This window comes from Arvicanthis niloticus, chromosome 30 (genome assembly GCF_011762505.2).
Source record: "Arvicanthis niloticus isolate mArvNil1 chromosome 30, mArvNil1.pat.X, whole genome shotgun sequence".
Lineage (NCBI taxonomy): Eukaryota > Metazoa > Chordata > Mammalia > Rodentia > Muridae > Arvicanthis > Arvicanthis niloticus.
This window is the reverse complement of record NC_133438.1, coordinates 7,709,835-7,723,270: the sequence shown is the minus strand read 5'-3', so window position 1 is coordinate 7,723,270 and position 13,436 is coordinate 7,709,835. Positions and strand designations below refer to the sequence as shown.

Here is a 13,436-nt window from a genome sequence, read left to right as displayed (position 1 = left end):
CAAATTCATGGCTTGGAGTTTATTGTTAGGGTGTTTTCTATGTTTTATTCAGAAATAGCTGAGTGGAGTTAACAGGCAACAGTCCAGATTACCTTACATGGATAGTTGGTTTTCAAAACATTAGAAGTCGACAGAATTGACATGACAAACATTTCTGTATTAATGTTCATTTTCATTAGAGACCTGTCTGCTCCTGACAGATTCCTGTCGTGGATTCTAAGAAGAAATTGAACATCTTTGGAGTTACTCCAGTTGTGGTGAGACAGCCACTAGACAAGAATTGCCTCTTTCCATCTACAGACAAATTACTGCCCAGAAAAGGACACACTTGCAGAATAGTCGACTGATTGTATCTGCCTAGACAGAGTAATCAGCCCTTAATAATTCTGCAGCACTAAGGTCTGTCAGATGATCCTGGGCCAGAAGGCAGAACAGATACTCCAACATTTTGTAGTAGAGGGAGTGTCCAGGTGTTCAGAGGTCTCTATAAATTGGCTAAGGTTTAGAAGCTATGCTTTGTGCTCCCCAAAATTATAGTTAACTCAGTCATTCTGGATTTCTGACGGGGTTGAAAACTTATAGTCTCATAGCCAATCCTGGCTATTTACCTTGAGAGAAAAGATTTGAGTGGATGGTTTTCAGCTGATATTCATTCTAAAGCCAAGAAAAAAGCCAGGTTCAGAAATAAATGTTTTAGTTAGGAGAGATGACAGAGGTTCTGGTTAGTCAACAAAATGATGGACTGGGTATTAGGACTATCTTGTACCTCACTGGTACAAATTGGCATAATTATGCTCTAATTGTATTTTGAGAGAAAAGTTTCATTTTAACAGGAAGGGTGATATGTAGGACGAGCTAAGGTAGGAGAAGTACTGAGAGGTAGAGAAGGGGTAAGGAGAGGAGGAGAAGAGGGAGAGGAGAAACTAGGTGATGAGAGAGAGAGAAAGAGGGGGGAGACAGGGAGGCAGATGTTCACGTATCTCCACCAGTCAAAGATAGTTGATATATCTAGGTTGGGTAGTGGGTTACACTTCTGATTGAGCATTACCAAACTTATAAAGCCTTTGATTAACATTTTTTAAAAAGTGTATAAATGCAAAAAAAGGGGGCATGGGATAGGGGTTTTCTAAGGGGGGGATGGGGAAAGGGGATGGCATCTGAAGTGTAAATAAAATATCCAATAAAAAATGAAAAAAAGGAAAATATAGCCCCTGACCATCTTGTTGATTTAGCAAAGTAGACTTTCAAAGAAGAGCTAATACCAATACTCCTCGGATTATTCCACAAAGTAGAACACTACCAAACTCATTCTATGAGGCCATAGTCACCTAGATACTTAAACCACACAACGACACAACAAAGAAAGAGAACATTAGACCAATTTCTCTTATAAACATTGATGCAAAAATACTTATTAAAATACTCACAAACCAAAACCTGGAATACATAAAAGAAATCATCCATCAAGGTCAAATAGACTTCATTCCAGGAATGCAAGGATGGTTCAATACATGACTATCCATCAAGGTATTCAATCAACAATAAATACACTGGAAGAAAAAAAATCACGATTATTTCATTGGGTGCTGAATATTTCTTTGATAATATCCAGCACCTCTTCATGATAAAAGTATTAGAGAAATCAGGAATACAGGGCACATATCTAAAAATAAATCAAAGCAATGTACAGAAAACCAATATCCAACATCAAACTAAATGGAGAGAAACTTTAAAGCAATTCCTCTGAAACAGGGACACATAACAAGACACCCTACTCTTTCTCTCAATCTATTGAATATAGACCTTGAAGTTCTAATGAGAGCAGTAGTACAACTAACAAAAATCAAGAAGATTCAGATAGGAAAGGAAGAAGTCAAAGTATCACAATGTGGATAATATGATACTATAAATAAGATATCCCCCAAATTCTACCAGAGGACTCCTACAGCTGAAAACAACTTCAGCAGTGTGGTTGAGTACAAAATTAACTCAAACAAATCAGTAGACCTCCTTTATACAAATAATAATAAGGCAGAGAATGAAGTTATGGCACAGTCTGAAGGCCTCCCAGGAGATCTGCTGCATGCAGGGCAACAAGTAAGGGAACCTCCCAAATAACCACAGGTGCTGGGAACCCCAAAGAGCTCCACTGACTCAGGAGTCATCCTCATTCTCAACACCTCCTTGAACTCTACCCCCTTTATGGTTTGAACTTCAACTAGGGCAGATCATCAACTTTTCTGCTCCTCTGAGGGCCCCACACACTGTCTGAGGTCTCCCAGATCTGCTACATCCAGGACCATGGGCCTCCATGGAGACCTGCAGCAACCCATGGATACTAAATATATTGAATGAAAACATATTGAGGAGTCTACTAGTCCTTGGAATTCTCCTGTACTTGTAATAAAATATCTAAAAATGTAAAATGTTAACAGATTTATGACCAGTTGTGGGGAGCCGACAGAAGGCGGCTATCATCCTTGCAGCCATCTTGAGCCATATACCCTGACAAGAGACTTAATTACATCAGCCTACAACAGCTGAGCACACTCTGATAACATCTTGCTTTAGATACCCAGGATCTTCCCTTGGGTGTGTGAGACTTAGTGTGAGACTTAAGGGCATGACTTAGAGATCAGATTTAGAGACAAGGCCTAAGGGCATGACTTAAAGGTGTGACTTAGAGGCATGGCTTAGAAGTGAGACATATAAAAGGCAAGAGGCAGACAGAAGAGTTCAGTACAACTTGGAACTAGGAATTAGGTTAGAGAGTACAACTTGCAGTACAACCTGGAACTAGGAATTAGGTTAGAGAGTACAACTTAGAGTACAACTTGGAGTAAGAATTAGGCATTGAGGAAGAAGAATTATTAGTTATTAGGCACTTGGCACTTGGAGGAAGAACAGAGAATTAGACATTAGACATTAGGCACTTAGCACTTGGAAGAAAGAACTTGGAACATGGAAGCCCTAGGGACTAAGAACTAAGGACTAGGAACTCAAGACTAAGAACTTGGACTAAGAAGAGAGACTGAAGAATAAACGGGATCGAATCACACTCTGTCTGGTCTCCATTCTTCACGTCCATCCTCACTCTCTCTCTCTTGCTGAACCCCTACCCGTGGACCGGAGCAGCTTGGGGCAGTGCAGGCTCTAACAGTTTAGCCCCCAAGGCTTTTGGCAGTGTAGGTTCCAACACTGACAGATCGGTCTGTGACATTTTGGCCCCCAAACATGGGGCAGCTCAGGCCGCAACTCTAAGGAGTTATGTGTAGACCATGATATTTCTACTGATGCTTCTCTAAGAGGAAAGGATCCACTAGAAAATCAAGAGCAGGTGTCTGAAAGCTCAGAGTCAGAGGTACAGGCACTTGCATGTACAGAGAGTCCTCCTGAAGATTTTCCTACATGTCCACCTTCTGACATTGAAGAACACCAACCAGTGTCCAGTCCTTTGGGTGAAGTATCTGATAACACTGCACCAGTTGTTAGTGATGAAAAAACAGAGGAGAGTCTCATTGTAGAAAGTACTGATTTGAACAATTCTGCAGTAAACACAGAAGCATTTGTAGAGAGCCCCAAAATGGAATCTTCTGAAGGTGAAATTCCACCTACTGGACAGAAATTGTGTTCCCATCTCAGACGCTGAGTTGCCTGAGCATATTCAAACAGAAAATATAGAAATAATTCCAATATATGACACTTCAGAAAATGAAAGTTCTGGTGTTGTTCAAGATTGCAAAGATAGCTTACTAAAACATTAATCTTGACAATGCCCAATTGGATAAATCCTTAGAAGAAAAGACAGACTCTCTGGTTGAACATCACATCCATGCAGAGTTACTTCACAAAGAGGTTGAACAGAGTGAGAAACATTCCAGTGAAGATAATAATGAAACAGTACCTATGGAGTGTGATTCCTTCTGTAGTGACCAGAATGAGTCTGAAGTAGAGTCATCGGCAAATACTGACTCTAAACAATTGAGTGAAAATTCTGTGATGCACAGTTTTGACAACAAGCTGTCTTCTGGTCTTGTTATTGAGAAGATTAAAAGTGTAGCTCAACCAGCTGAGAGCCTAGTGGATAAAGCCCCAAAGCCTCGAACTCAAAGATCTAGATTCCATTCTCCATCTACAACTTGGTCTCCCAATAAAGATGCTGCACAAGAAAAGAGGCTTGCTCAGTCTCCATCTCCAAAAAGAAAGACTGCAACAGAAAGTAAGAATTCTCAGTCACCATCACCCAAGAGAGAGTCTGCCACAGAACGGAGAAAATCTCGTTCTCTCTCACCGAAAAAAGATGTAGCAAGAGCAAAGAGGCAGTCTTGGTCTTCAAACAGAGAGAGAGAATGCTAGGGAGCTAAACGGTCTGAATCAGGCTCCCCAAGAAGAGATACTCCTAGAGAGAACCAGAGGTCTCATTCCAGAGTGAAAGATTCTTCCTCAAGAGAAGTATCTAGGTCCCAGAGCAGAGAAAGAGAGAGCGACAGAGAGAGGAGAGCCAGAAAATGGTCTTCATCCAGATTTTGCTCTCGATCGCCATCAAGAGTAAGAACAAAAAGTAAGAGTCCATCATTTGGTAGAAATCAAAGAGATAATTACTCTCCTCGGTGGAAGGAAAGATGGACAAATGATGGTTGGAGGTGTCCCAGAGGAAATGACCGGTACTAGAGGAATGATTCAGAGAAATAAAATGAAAATACAAAAAAAAATGAAAAAATGACGTCACTGCAGATGCTAATGATCCAAGTTCCACGGACAAGCATAGAAATGACTGTCCCAATTAGATAACAGAAAAAATAAACTCTGGGACATATTCAAGGACCAGAAATCCAGAAAAGTTAAAAGATTCCCACTGGGAAGAAAATAGAAAGCCGGGTGGTGGTGGCGCACGCCTTTAATCCCAGCACTTGGGAGGCAGAAGCAGGCGGATTTCTGAGTTCGAGGCTAGCCTGGTCTACAGAGTGAGTTCCAGGACAGCCAGGGCTACACAGAGAAACCCTGACTCGAAAAACCAAAAAAAAAAAAAAATAGAAATGAAAATTCAGGGAAATCTTGGACTAAAAACTTCGGCTCGGGCTGGATGTCCAGCCGTGGTCGAGGTAGCCGTGGGAAAGGTGCTTACATATGTAATTTTGCCTGTAGTGACCAGAGCGAGAACAGGTGGCAAAGCCGTACACCCATCTCAGGGAGTGACTCTTTCAAGTCTGTGGAGCAGCAGCCCTCTAAGCTGAAAAGTGAACAAGAACTGTCCTTTGGTACGCCAGCAGACAGGTCAGGGTGAACATCTGCATCTAGTTGGGCAGTAAGAAAGACTCTGCCATCAGATGTGCAGAACTATTACTCTCGGTGCGGCAGGAATTCTTCAGGTCCACAGTTTGCATGGATGAGACAGGAAGAGGAATCACCTGAGCAGGATTCTAACTTAAAAGACCAAACAAATCAAGTTGACGGTTCTCAGCTGCCTGTAAATATGATGCAGCCACACATAAGCGTAATACAGCCTCCAGTGAACGCCCAGCATCAGCCTATGGGTATCTTCCCATACCCAGAGGGTGTTCACCCTCCTATGATGAACATGCAGCGGAACCCATTCACCATGCACCGTCCAATGCCCCGCATCTCCACACAGGAGTACCTCTCATGCAGGTAGCAGTCCCGGCAAGTATACCTCAGGGACCGCCACCACCACCTCCTTCCCCCGCCATCTCAGCAGGTCAGCTACATCGCGTCACAACCAGATGGGAAACAAATTCAGGGCCTTCCAAATGCTTCTCATGTAAGTAATAACATGAATACACAAGTGCTGCCTGCTCCGTCAGCAGCCCCAGCAAACGTGAGATCAGTTCAGGGACCAAGTTCTGGTAATACTTCGTCATCAAGTCACTTCCAAGCCTCTAACACTGCTGTAAAATTGGCAGAAAGAAAAAAAAAAATGCAAATTCAAGAGAAAGCAGCACAGGAGGTGAAACTGGCTTTTAAGCCATTTTATCAGAATAAAGACATCACTAAGGAAGAGTACAAAGAGAGCGTGCGTAAGGCAGTGGACAAAGTTTGTCATAGTAAGAGCAGAGAAGTAAATTCTACTAAAGTGGCAAATCTGGTTAAAGCATCCGTAGACGAGTACAAATACTCACGGAAGGGGAACCAGAAGAAAACTCTGGAAGAACCCGTGTCTACCGAAAAAAATATATAGGCTATTTTGAAACTATTCTATGAAGAGGGGACACATGCTGTTCCTGATTCTAACTTTATTACATCTTTATAGCAAAAATAACTAAAACCATCTCCTTAAACTTTCTTCCTAAAATCATTTGAATCAAATCATTAATTCTAAAAGATTTTCAATTCATCTAAATAGCATTACTTCACAAAAACTCATTTTCACGTTGATCTGCAGGAAATTTTCCCAATAGGGTGGACTACCAACCAGGAAGTAACACACCAGAATACAGGCAGTGAGGGTCTCCCAGTATCCACTCACACCAATAAATAAATAAATAAATAAATAAATAAATAAATAAATAAGAATTATGGCGATGACAAACATGAGAAAGCATAGCACTAACAAGAAGCAATCCTGGGACAAAGTCTCTGGGGACATGCCACACCAAAGCGCACCCATCATAGCTGGGCAAAATGGGGAGACATTTCCAGGGAGCTCAGCACGGCATTTAAAAATCCCTCATGTCAGAGGAAGACCCAACTGAGGATGAATTAACTTAATTGTTTACTGCAGTTTTCAAACATTAATATTTTAAATTTAGGAGTTTCACCACTCACTCTCACCCTCTGACTCCCCCCCCCATATAAAACCCACTAACTCCCAAAATTATAAATACTTTTATTACTTTTATATGTACACACACACATACAAACACACACTCTACTTACTCATTACATTTAGCATTGCTCGGCATGTCAGAGTGTTTGGGCAAGTGAAATTATACTAGAAAACATATTCCATGTCGTCTACCACTAGAAGACAGTCTATATTTCTCACAGGGACAGCATCCATAAAACCTAGGATGGCAGTGAATCCATCTGACTTGAAACTTTAAAATACACTCCAAATATTGTGAATAATAATGTTAGCATCTGTAATTCTGTCAGTCTTGGTCATTTGATCATAGCATCAAAACTGTACAAAACAATCTCTGATTGCCGACAACATAATAAATGCTATCATCAAAATAAAGTAAAATAGGTAAGAAATTATTGCTTCATTTCATTCCCTATAATGATAATGAACATTATGAAACTGAATAATTGATGTGCAAAAAAATATTCTTCAGTTATATCAATTATATTCATATATATCATATGTGTGTGTATGCATGATACATACATTCTTGGGAGATGGGAGGTCTGCCTTTACCAGGGACACAGGTGAGACACTATCCCTATCCCCAATACTAATGCCAGCTGAAACCCACTCACAGAGTCCAGCAGATGTGGGATCTATCCCACTCTGCCTGAGTCCCATTGCCTTTCAAGGCTGTACTTCCACCTGTGGAAGATTGGCATACCTGCCCCCAGACTCCACAGTATGCCTATCTCCCAGAGGTCCACCCTAACCAGGGACACAGAAGGCCTGCTCTAACCAGAGACAGCACTGCCTGTCCCCAAGAGCCCTACCTGTCTCAGAGAAGGCCTTTTCCAATCCAAGACACCCAGGCCAGTTAACACTAGAGATAATCAATGGCAAAGGGCAAGCACAAGAACAAAAACAAGAGAAGCCAATATAATTTGGCACCATAAGAAACCAGTTTTACCACAGCAAGTCCAGGATATGCTAACACACCTGAAGAACAAGATTCTGACATAAATTCCCATCTCATAAAAAAAAGACAGATGCCTTTAAATAAGATATAAATAAATCCCTTAAAGAAATACAGAAAAACATAGGCAAACAAAGAAGCCCTTAAAGAGGAAACAAGTAAATTCCTTAAAGAAATACAGAAAAATTGAATCAAAAGGGTAAAGAAATTGAACAAATCAGTCCAAGATCTAAAATGGAAATAGAAACAATAAGAACATCACACATGTAGGCATGTGGAGATGAAAATTCTAGAAAACAGAACAGGAACTACAGATGCAACACCAACAAAATACAAGAGATGTCTTCTCAGGCATGGAAGATATCATAGAAGACACTGATACATTGACCAAAGAAAATGCAAAGTGTAAAATGTTCCTAACCCAAAACATTTAGGAAATTTGGGACACAATGAGAAGACCAAACCCACAAATATTGCTAATAAAAGAGGGTGAAGAATGCCAGTTCAAAGGACAAGAAAATATCTTCAAGAAAATCCTTCAAGAAAAACTTGCCCAACCTAAAGAAAAAAGATGGTCATAAACATACAGGACGACTACAGGACACCTAATAGATGAGACCACAAAAGAAAATCCTCTAACCCCATGATAATCAAAACACTAAATGTTCAGAACAAAGAAAGAATATTTAAAGCTGTAAGTGGAAAAGGCTAAGTAACATATAAAGTCATATCTATCAAAATTACACCAGCCTTCTCAACAGCGATGCTAAAAAAACCCAGAAGATCCTGGACAGATGTCATGCAGACACTAAGAGACCACAGAGCTCAGCCAAGGCTACTATAACCAACAAAATTCTTAATCACTGTAGATGGAGAAAACAAGATATTCCATGAGAAAACCAAATTTAAACAATATATTTCTACTAATCCAGCCCTACAAACGATACTAGAAGGAAAACTGACAAAAGGAGGTTAACTACAGCCACAAAAATACAAGAAATTAATAATCTCACAGCAAAACCAAAAGAAGAGAATCAGAAACATACACAGTAATACTTCCAACAACAAAATAACAGGGACACAAAATCATTGGTCATTAACATCTCTCAACATCATTGAACTCACTTCAATAAAAAGACATAGGATCATGGAGTGGATGCATAAACAGGATCCATACTTCTGCCTCATAGAAGAAACACAACACTGCAACAAAGATAGACACTACCTGAGAGTAAGGAGATGGAAAAAGGTTTTCCAAGCAAACAGACCCAAGACAGATTCACCATTCTAATATCTAATAAAATAATCATTCAACCAAAAGTTATCAAAAAAAAGATTTTATAATATCTTTACAGGATATTTCATACTTATAAAAGGAAAAATCTACCAATATGATTTCTCAATTCTGAGTGTCTCTGCCACAAATGCAAGGGCAACCACAATGAAACTAATAGATGCTATGAACAAAATGTATTCAAGAGATATCTACAGAAACTGTCAACGAAAAACAAAAGAGTATACCTTCTTCTCAGCACCTCATGGAACCTTCTTCAAATTTGGCAATATAATTGGGCACAAAACAAGCCTTAACAAATAAAAGATTATTTAAATAACACCTTGAATTCTATCAGATTATCAAGGATTAAGGTTGGACTTTAACAACAGAAAACTCACATACTCATGGAAACTGAACAACTTTCTACTCAATGAGAGTCGAGGGTAGGGAGACAGAGAGAGAGAGAGAGAGAGAGAGAGAGAGAGAGAGAGAGAGAGAGCTAGAGAGAGAGACTAGAATTCAATGGAAAAGAAGGCACAAGAGACGAAAATTTATAAGACATAATGAAAGCAATGTAAAGAGAAAAAATCAAAGCATTAAGTGCCTTCATAATGGTGGCGGACCACTTCTGCGTTCTCGAGTTCGAATCCCATGTGACTCCCATTGAGTCTATGGGAAAAAAAGTGCCTTCATAAATAAATTGGAGAAATATCATATTAGCAACTTAACAGCATTCCTGAAAGCTCTAGAATAGAAACAAGCAAGCATACTCAAGAGGAGTAGAGGAAAGGAACTTGTCAAATTCAGAGCTGAAATGAACCAATTATAAACAAAAAGAATACAAAGAATAAACAAAACCAAGAGCTGGTTCTTTAAGAAAATCAACAAGATAGATAAATGCTTAGCCAAACTAACTAAAAGGCACAAAAACAGTATCCAAATTAATAAAAATCAGAAATAAAAAAGGGAGTCATAACAAGAGAAATTGTAGGAATTCAAAAATCATTAGTTCTTATTTCAAAAACCTGTAATCAACAAACCTGGAGTATCTAAACAAAATGAATGATTTTCTAGACAGATACCATTTGCTAAAAGTAAGTCAAAATCAGGTAAACTATCTCAACAGATTCATAACCCCTGAAGAAATAAAAGCAGTTAAAACACCCCAACAAAAAAAAAAACCCAGGGACAGATGGTTTCATTGCAGAATTATACCAGACCTTCAAAGAAGAGCTAATACCAATATTCCTCCAACTATTACACAAAATAGAAACAGAAGAAACACTACCTAACTTATTCTATGAAACCACATTTACACTGATACCTAAACCACACAAAGAGAAAATCAAACCAATTTCGCTTATGAATATTGATTCAAAAATACTCAATGAAGTTATTAGTAACCAAATCCAAAAACATATCAAAAACAGCATTCAACACAATCAAACACATTCAACACAATCCCAGGGATGCAGGATTAGTTAATATAGGAAAACACACCAATGTAATTCACTGTATAAATAAACTGAAAGACAAAAATCACAGATCATCTAATTTGATACTGAAAAAGCCTTTGACAAAAGTCAACACCTCCTCATGTTAAAAAGCTTGAAGAGATCAGAAATTCAAGGTACAAACATAAACATAGTAAAAGTAATATATAGCAAGTCAGTAGCCAAATTAAAAGGAGATAAATTTGAAGCAACCTCACTAAAATCAGAGACAAGGATGCCCTCTCTCTCTTCCTATCTATTCAATATAGTACTTGAAGTTATAGCTAGAGCAATAAGACAACAAAAGGAGGTCAAGGGGATAAAATTGGAAAGAAAGAAGTATCACTATTTGTGAATGATATGACCTCAACTTAAAACTGGATACAATTAATTTCATAGAAGAGAAAGGGGAAAATAGCTCTTAACGCATTGGTGCAGGAGACAATTTTCTGAACATAACATCAATGGCTCAATCTCTAAGATTAACAATTGATAAATGGAACCTCATGAAACTGAAAAGCTTCAGCAATGCTTGCATAGGACACTGTCAATAGGAAAAATGGCATTCTGCAGATTGGGAAAAGATCTTCACTACCCCTACATCCCACACAGGACTAATGTCCAAAAATAAAAAATAAAAAAACTCAAGAATTTAGATTCCAATAGCACATATAACCCATATACCCAATTTAAAAATGGGGTACAGTGCTAACTAGAGAATTCTCCAGCAAACCAAAAAAAAAAAAAAACTCAACTAAAAAAATTGGGCAGAGAACTAAACAGAGAATTCTCAACAAAGGACTCTAGAATGTCCAAGAAACACTTAAAGAAGTGTTCAACATCCTTAGTCATCAGAGAAACGCAAATCAAAATAGCCCTGAGAGTTCACCTTAGTCATCCTAAGTGAGGTAACCCAGATCTCAAAAGGCATGCATTGTATGTGCAGACTACGTGTATATTAGCCGAGATGACTGTGAGGAGTTAGAACCTGAAGAGGCCACCTCCTGTAGGCAGGTAGGACCCCAAGTTGAGGGATAAGGACACAAACCCACCTACAAAACTTTCAACACAAAACTTGACCTGTCTAAAAAACATTCTGTAACAAAAAATGGAGCAGAGACTGAAGCAATGGCCAACTAATAGCTGGCCCAACTTAAGACTCATTCCATGGGCAAGCACCAATCCCTGAAACTATTAATCATACTCTGTTATTCTTACAAACAGGAAGGAGCCTAGCATAACTGTCCTTTGAGATGTTCTACCTAGCAGCTGATTGAAACAGATGCAGACACCCACTGCCAAACATTGAACAGAGTTGGGCCAGTTATTCATTGGGGGAAGGACTGACGGCCCTGAAAAAAGATAGGAATCCCACAGGAAGATCAACAGTGTCAACTAACCTGGACCCCTGCGAGCTCTCAGAGACTGAGCCAGTAACCAAAGAGCATACACAAGATGGGTAGAGACCCCTGGCACATATATAGCAGTGGGCTGCTTTGTCGGGACTCAGTGGGAGAAGATGTACCTGATCCTACAGAGTTGTTGCACCAGGGTAGGATGATACCTAAGGGGGACACATCTTCTTAGAGGCAAATTTGGGAGATCTGGGAGAGGGGACTAGGAAGTTAGGCAGAGTTTAGGATGTTAATTAATTAGTTAATTGATTAAAAACAGTAGTAGAATGCAAACAAAAATGAGAAACATCAAAAAGATCATGTGAAAACAATATGTTAATAATAAAGACATCGTGCATGTAAAGTATAAGAATATTAGGACTGATTATGTTAGGCATTTTATATATAATAAATAATATATAATAAATATATAATGTGTAATGCATTTATAAATATATATGTATATATGTGTGTATATGTATGTATATATGTATATATACACATATATACATATATATATATATATATATATGTATATATTGGTGTAAATGGATAACAAAGAATTGGTACCTTAGTCAGGGCTACTACTGCTGTGATTAAACTCAGTGACCAAATTGCAACTTGGGAAGGAAAGTGTTAATTTGGCTTGTCATCATCACTGTTCCTCACTGAAGAAGTCAAGACAAGAATTCAAGCAGGGCAGGAACTTGGAAGCAGGAGCTAATGAAGAGGCCCTGGAAATGTGCTGCTTACTGGCTTGCCCCTTGTGGCTTGTTCTTTTTTCATTCTTATAGAACCCAGGACCATAAGTCATAGTGTGCACCCACCCACAATGTAAGAACGTGCTATAGAGCTCAGTCTTAAGCAGGCATTTTCTCAGTTGCAGGTCCTCGATTTTCAACCAACCTAACTTGTGTCAAGTTGACATGAAACCTGCCAGTACAATTATAATACATAATTTTATTTTTGCATTTATGTTTATGCAAGGAGGCTGCATGTGGTGTTTGATGCCTGGAATCCTAATACTCGGCAAGAAATGGAAGCATGAGTTTCAAGATCCATTGTCAGATACACTGTGAGTAAAGCCCAGTTCTTTTCTCCAAAAATAGAAGTGAATATATATTTGTAGAAAGAAACACACAAAAAATGACCTGATAAAGGCTTTACACCATTTGTGAAGCCAAGACATTATGAATATGTAAGCCGTTTCTTACAAATGGTCTTTTGAATTTTTGTACTGGAAGAATTTACATAATACGAAAATATTCCTTTTTCCTGGTGCTCCATTCATCCTTAATAAATAGAGGACCAAGTATTGCCTTACGTGAAAATTCAAGAAAACACAACCATATTTTTCTAGGTTAGGAGTGAAATTTTTACATGCAGTTCTCAAGGTAGGAAGATTTTGAGACTAATTCATCTCCAACTTGATGAAAAGGAGAGAATTGGGGCTGCAAGCCCAAATTAGTTCTCCACAGACAGAAGTATGCCT

General features: G+C 38.9%; 1 pseudogene; it reads left to right on the top strand.

Moving 5' to 3' along the window:
- Positions 1-2,038: 2,038 nt before the first annotated feature.
- Positions 2,039-6,196, top strand: LOC143440598 (protein SCAF11 pseudogene; annotated as a pseudogene).
- Positions 6,197-13,436: the final 7,240 nt, after the last annotated feature.